Source organism: Arvicanthis niloticus, chromosome 12 (assembly GCF_011762505.2).
Source record: "Arvicanthis niloticus isolate mArvNil1 chromosome 12, mArvNil1.pat.X, whole genome shotgun sequence".
Taxonomy (NCBI): domain Eukaryota; kingdom Metazoa; phylum Chordata; class Mammalia; order Rodentia; family Muridae; genus Arvicanthis; species Arvicanthis niloticus.
The window spans coordinates 75,874,404-75,881,895 of NC_047669.1; positions in this window are offsets into that span (position 1 = coordinate 75,874,404).

Genomic DNA, 7,492 nt, shown 5'->3' on the forward strand with positions numbered 1-7,492 from the left:
AAGGTGGGGATGGAGGCTAGTACAGCTTTGACTCACATTCCCTTGTTGGCTGGGGTGCTGAACATATTCGCATAGTCACGTCTTTATTAGTTCTTCATCATTTGAGAACTGTTCATTTGTAATTTTAAGTAGGATTGTTAGTGGTTTAACTTAGTAAGTTTTTATACATTCTAGAGACTGCCCGCATGTTACATGTTGTCTCAGTGATGGTCTCTATTGCTGCAATACACCACAACCAGAAAGCAACTTGGGGAGAAAAGGGCTTATGTCAAGAAACAACTCCAGGTTACAGTCCACTATCTGGAGGCCACGGTCAGAAATCAAGGAAGAAACCTGGCTTTGTTTATGTACAGGTGCCTTGTCTGCATGTATATGTAAGTGCACCACATGCATGCAGTATCCACAGAGGCCAAAGGAGGCATCAGTTCCCCTGGAACTAGAATTGTGAATGGTTGTGAGCTGCCATATCAGCTCTGAGAACCTAATCCAGGTCAGAGAGCAACAAGCTCCTAGCCCTGGCCATCTTTCCAGCCCTTCTCATAGTGTTTTTCAAAGGTTTGGCATTAACTTAAAGTCTGGTTCTTTTGTACTGACTACTGCACACAGTGACGGAGGAACTTGGTTTCATTCTCATTAGACGCCCATGTTATGGGCAGCACTTGGAGCAGAAGACCCACCGTTTATCTAACATGTTTTCAGGTACTTTTGTTTAAAAGAACAGGTGATTGTATCTGTTTGGTCTATCTCCTGACCATCTGTTGCTCTCCATGGGAGTATGGTATGCCTGGTGACAGTGCCATGCTGTTTCTGTCACTGCGGCTCTAGCGTTGTGAAATGAGGTCTGGTGATAGCCCAGTGTTGTGAAATGAGGTCCTGTGATAGCCCAGTGTTGCTTTTTTCCACCCAGGATTGTGCTGTTTATTTAGAGCCTTTTGTGCTTCTAAGTGAGTGTCAGGATTATTTTTCTAACTCTGTGAAAGAAACCATGAGACTTTTGAGGGGCTTGCACTGCCTCTGTGTGTTATTTTCAGTGATGAGACCATTTTCACAGTATTAATTCACCAACACAGAAGCACAAGATGTCTCTGTCTCTAATGTCTTCTTGAATTTATTTCTCTAGTATTTAAATCTTGTCTTGCCGAGGTCTTTGAACTTCCGTGGTTAGGTTTCTTCCTATTACTGTATTTTTCAAGCTATTCTGAGTCGGATTTCTCTGCTGCCTTTCTCGGGATGCTCATGTGCCAATTTGTATTCTCTTTGCTTGCACATTTACCTGATATCAGAGTATTCTGATAGAACCCAGGGTATGTACAATGTGGTATCATGTCCACTGGAAACAGGAGTGGATGGGCCCCTCCTTCCTATCTAAGGCCCTCCCTCCTGTTTCTTCCTCCTGCCTTGCTGCCTTAGCTGCCCCAGCTAAGACTCAAGCACCGTACTGAGGAAGCCTTCTGTTCCTGACTTCAAAGGAAATGTTTCTCATCTTGCCCTACTTAGTATACTGTGCCTTTGCTCTGAAACAGTTTTCTAGCACTGAGAAATGCTCCTACTATGCCTAGTTTTTTTTGTGACTTTTATCAAAAATGGATATTGAACTATATTAAAAGCTTTTTCTGTATCAAGATAACTAAGTGATCTCTGTCTGTGAGGTAATAGTTATGTGGCTAACCTTGGTTGTTAACTCCACACTATCAGGAATCAATTGAAAACCAAGCATCTGGGAATGCCAGTGAGGGAATTTCTTGATTACATCATTCCAGATGGGAAGACCAATCCTCAATCTGGGCCACACCCTCTAGTGGCATCGCACATAAAAGAACATGGAAGAAGGAAGCTTTTGCTTTTTGCCTGTTAGTTCTCACTCTTCTTTGCATGTCTATCTGTCCTGTGGATGAGAAATTCCTTCTATGGTATTAGAGCTTAATTCTTCAAGATTGCAACAGATATAAGACCAGCAGTTATCTTAGAATCTTGCAGTCCAGCTGGAGATTGGGACTGTGGAGACATTCAGTCTCACAGACTAAGCAACTACTGGAGTCTTGGTCTTTCTGTCAGGAGACAGCTACTGTACCCAAAGTACAGCCTGTAAAATACTCTAAATCTCAGATATATGTATACATTGCACTCATGTGTATGTGTGTGCGCATGTGTACATGCGTGTGAGTGTGTGTTCATTCAGTCCACCAGTTCTGTCCTCTCCAGTACCCTAATACAAGGATTTTATTTTATTTTATTTTATTTTATTTTATTTTATTTTTTTGGTTTTTTGAGACAGAGTTTCTCTGTGTAGCTCTGGCTGTCCTGGAACTCACTCTGTAGACCAGGCTGGCCTTGAACTCAGAAATCCGCTTGCCTCTGCCTCCCAAGTGCTGGGATTAAAGGCATGCGCCACCACCGCCCTGCGTAATACAAGGATTTTTAGTTTGAGACAAAGTCTCACTCTGTAAACAAGACTTGTCCCAAACTTATGCCAACCCTTCTATCAGAAGCATTAGGATGACAGGTGTGGGCTACTAGGCCTGCTTTCCTTGAGACTCTTTCATATTGTAGTTACAGACCTGTGTGTATTGAGATATCTTTGTAGCATTAGAAGTAAGCCAGCCTGGTTGTGGTATATGATCTAACATGTTGCTGAATTTATCTTGCAGGTGTTTCATGGAGGATTTTGGTGCCCAGGTTCATCAGGGGAATGGGTTTAGTTTGCTTTGTTGGTGCATTCTCATGAAGTCGTGGCAAAAGTCTAAACACTGGTTTTTGTAAATTACTTTGCTATCATTCTTTCCCTTCTATTTTATGGAATAATTTGAGGTGTATTGGCATAAGCTCTCTACAGGTCTGTAAGAATTCAATGGTGCCAAAATCTAGTCCCCAGTTTTTCTTCTTAGTTGACTGTTATTACTGCTTCAGTCTCATTTTTCACTATAAATATGCAAGTTGTTTGCAACCCATTGATTGATTTGTTAGGTCACCTGCATGTAGAACATTCTTCATTTCTTTCTGATTTCCCAGCTTGTTAGAATACGTTTTCCAAGTATTTCCTAATGATCCTTTGAATTTATTAGTATTTGCTGTATGTCCCCCTTTTCCAAGTGTTAAAATAATTAATTTGGGTCTTCTTTCCTCTGGTTAGCTTTGTTGAGTTTGTCAATCTTGTTCACCTTTTCAAAGAACCAACTGTTTCTCTCATTGATTGTAGTTTTGTCTCCTGATCATTGAATTGTCCTGGTGTCTTTTTCAATCTAATCTTAGGCTTGACTTTTCCTGGTTCTACAAAAACCTCCAAATACGTGTTGAAAGTATTTGAGATTTCTGATTTTATTTAGGCACTTGTTATATCCTACAAGTTCTGATAAGTTGTGCTCTATTTCCTTCGGTTTGACTGTAGGAATTTAGCCTTGCTGTGCTAGTTTTCTGCTGTTGGCTTCTAGTTTTGTTTTTTCCCATTGTGTTATAAGACACAAGAAACTGTTTTAATCTTTTGTATTGTTATTATTTTGTTACATTATTTTCTTTTGAGTTCAAATGTGTGATCTACAGTGGTTGTGTGGAATACTCCAGACATGTCTGTTAAGCCCATCTGATCTACAATGATATTCAGTAGTCTATGTTTCTTCCCCTGATCCATCTCGTAATGGTGGTGGGTACAAGTTGCCACTGTTGTCTCTTCTGGATCTGTCTGTCCCTTTAGGTCCACCAGCTTCATGAAATTAGATGTGTACATGCTTATAATCCTTCTGCCTTTTGATGGGCTGTTCCTTTTATTACTACGTAGTGAGCTTCCTGATCTGTTTTAATCCTTGCTTAAGTCCATCTTGTCCTACAGATGCTTGCTCTGGCCTCCCACTGCTTCATATAGTGTCCTCTATCACAAGCAAACCATTGTTCTTTAAAAACATACTTTTGCTTTTAACCCAAGAATATATCAACAAACCTCTTAGTGTTGAACTGTACTTGAAAACCTAAACGAAACCCTTTTGTTCATGCATACTAGCATTTTAACACACTGAAAAATCAACCTGATACTTTGTTCAGAATGTGTGTGCATCCTGTATAAGCCATCCTCAATTTGGTCACAATAGTCACAGCTAAGCCTAATCCTCACAGGTCAGTTTTGGCATTAAGATCCTGCTTCATACGCGGTGGTGGCACACGCCTTTAATCCCAGCACTTGGGAGGCAGAGGCAGGCGGATTTCTGAGTTTGAGGCCAGCCTGGTCTACAGAGTGAGTTCCAGGACAGCCAGGGCTACACAGAGAAACCCTGTCTCGAAAAACTAAAAAAAAAAAAAGATCCTGCTTCATTTAAGTTGTATAACTTGTAATTGTTTAAACAGCAAAGAGCTATTTGGTCCTTGGATGGTTTGGTAGACACTATACGACTCTGTGCCTGACATGTTTTTAGCGCTATTTCTTTTGAAACTTTTTCCCAGTTTCTTCAATGGGCTATTATTGTAGAACTTCTCAAAGATCCTGCTGGTGGTTCAATAAGACATGGAGACTTGTAATCTAGTTTAAAGCTTAGGCCTTTTGCTGGAACAGTTTCTCAGCTAACTTTTAAACTTAACCCAGCTATTCTAGCCTACAAGCTGCTATGTGGCTAGCTATAGACCTCTCTGCTCCAGCTCCAGTCTGGTCCACTTGTTCCCTTCAGTGTCTGCTTCCAAACCTGAGTCTGCTTTCCTCCCCTGTGGAACTCTCTCTGCCCAAAAGTCCCACCCTCATATTTCCTGCCCCAGCTACTGGCCTCAGGTCTTTATTACAACCCATCAGCAGTGAGACAACACCTGACAAACATCTTAGGTTGCCTTTAGGCAAGTGAGGAAGGATGGACATTTACATACAGAAAACCTGGTGATGGGTCATAGAAATCACAATACCAAAATCCTACCAGAACCTAGCTATTTGCCAGTATAGGATTAACAACTGAAAATACAGAGACACACCTTAATACAATTTGAGGAAAGCCATCCTAACAGGCTATTGCTTTATTCAGACAGTCTACCTACCTTTCCTAGCGTTCCTCTGCATTCTATAGAGGCTCAGAAACTCATTAACAAAGAAGGCATATACTCTATTTTTTAAACATTTTAAATTATATTTGTTATATCTGTATATATGTGTGCAGATGTGCAAGTCAGAAAATAATATGCAGGGGTTGGACTGCCGGAGTTGTCTCTTAATACCATGTGGGTCTTGGGGATCCAACTCAGGTTATCAGGCCTGGCAGCAGGTACTTTACTGAGCCATCTTTTCTTGCCAAGTTGGCATTTTTATTAGGTTCTTCTTTATATCAAGCTGTCTTTTAGAGTTAAATATTTGGCCTCCTTACTTTGTATTTTGTTAAAGATATGCTAATCAAAGTTAGGGGTTTTGTTTGCTTTTGTTGAAACAGTTTCTCTGTGTAGCTTTGGCTGTCCTGGAACTCAGAGAACTACCTGCCTCTGCCTGAGTCCTGGCATTAAACGTGCATGCCATCACTACCCAGTCAGTCAACGCAGTCTTTTTTAAAGAACTAACTCGATAACTACTATAAATATAACACTGGAAATTTCTATTTCTAAATTCTGTCAATTCTTTCTCACTTGCTTTTGTTTTTTTCTAGGTATTTTAGTATCCAGCTCACTAGTTCTTCTTTCTGCTCTAATGACCGAATTCCAGCTATGACTTTTCTTCTGATTACAGCCCTGGCCTAACCTCAAAGCTTTGCAAGTGCTCATTTTCACCAAACAGAAAACCTGCTTTCTCTGTGAAAAGTGTTACAAAATCTACAAGTAGTTACATTTGTTTCCAGTTTGGATAGTATTTTCTAATTTTATTTCACTGTAGAATGCAGTCTAGACAGTTCCATTAAATCTTTGAGGTAAATGGAACAGGGTTTCCAAACATTTGACTTTCACAAAATGGCCATGGACTTATTTGCCATAATATATAGAGGAATGTGAGATTTTTAACTTCACGTTTGAGTTTGGGTTAACTAGTGTTGAAAACAGCTTTAAACAAAGTATTTTCAGATGTCAGACTTGCTAGTTCTGTTCTTTCCACACACAGCTAGTGTAAGTCACCCTTGTGCACAGCAGCCATGGCTGCTGGCCCACTCTCACCAGGTCGCCCCCTGGTGGCTGCTCCTCTGCAAACAAGGTCTCAGTGCTGTACAAGTGCCATCTTGTACTTGAAGACTAAGGTTAGGATCTAGTCTTTGACCCAGGTGAGAGGCAATGACTCCTGAGGAATGAAGTCACCACTTCCCATCTGATGGGCATTGGCTGTGATCCTTCCATCAGAAGTCATGTTTGCTTTCTCCAGAGGCCTTTGCATGTAGCCTGCAATTCAGCAAGATGCTGCTTAAAGGACCAAACATAACATCCTGGAGAATGACAGCTGCTGTAGATCAGAAGTGACTCAGTAGCCAAGGAGGTGCTCACCAGAATCATACAACATCCTGCAGACGCAGGTACAAACTGTATTTGTACTTTACCAGATTGGACCAAACTGGATTGTTTGTTTTTATATGTTAAATGCAAGGGATTAGGACTAGCTGGGTTTGGGATGAAAACCACCACTGTCAGAAGCCTGCTGATGGACGTAGGCACTTGCTGTGAGGTGACAGCAGTAGGAGCTCTCCCTGGCTCTCAGTCCTGCTCTCCTTCTCCTTCTGTGTAGAACAATGCTATCATCCAGCTGCATCTGTGTGACTGCCATCAACAGCTTTGCTTCCTTCCACACAGTGGCCTCCCTGTTTCTCAGTGAGCACTGCAGCTGCTCTAGTGGGTAGAGAGGATACTGACCCAGAAGATTCTAACCTCTACGTCTCACACCCACACACTGTTTTCTTCTACCTTGGTTAGCTTTGACAGGCAACTGGGACCACAGAACACTTGGCCTGAAAAGGCCCTATTTTCAAAGGCTTTATATGGAAAACTGTTCTACTTGGTCATTTTCATCGTAACTCAGAATTCCAGAGGTTAACTTCGATATATTTTACTATGAAACAGACTGTCTTGCATGAAAATTTACTGTCTTTTTGAAAACCAACTGGGAATTATATAAGTGGCTTCAGCAGCTGCCATTCATGATGTTCTCATAACATTCCCACAAACAGAGCTACATTCTCACTGTAGACATGACTATGTACTATCACTCAATATGGCTGGGGCAATATTGGGCTCAACACGAGCTGTGGCCTGAGCAAGTCATTGTTTCTTGCATAGCTGTGAAGCAGGAATCTAACACTCCTGTCAGAAAGCTGCTAAGACTAAAGTGTGCTGTTGTTCTGGAAGGTCTAATATACCTGATATTTTCATTGTACCTGAAGGAAGTCAGAACCAGTGTGTGGTTTAGCTTGGACTTTCTATTCATTTAGACAGTCACTTCATCCCTAAATGGACTCTTGGTCTAACTGGAGGATCTGGACCCTGGGCCCTGGACACCCTTACCTCTAGCCAGCACGGTGCTGTCCAAGTCAGGCAAATATGTTAGGTGTGCTTAATAACATGA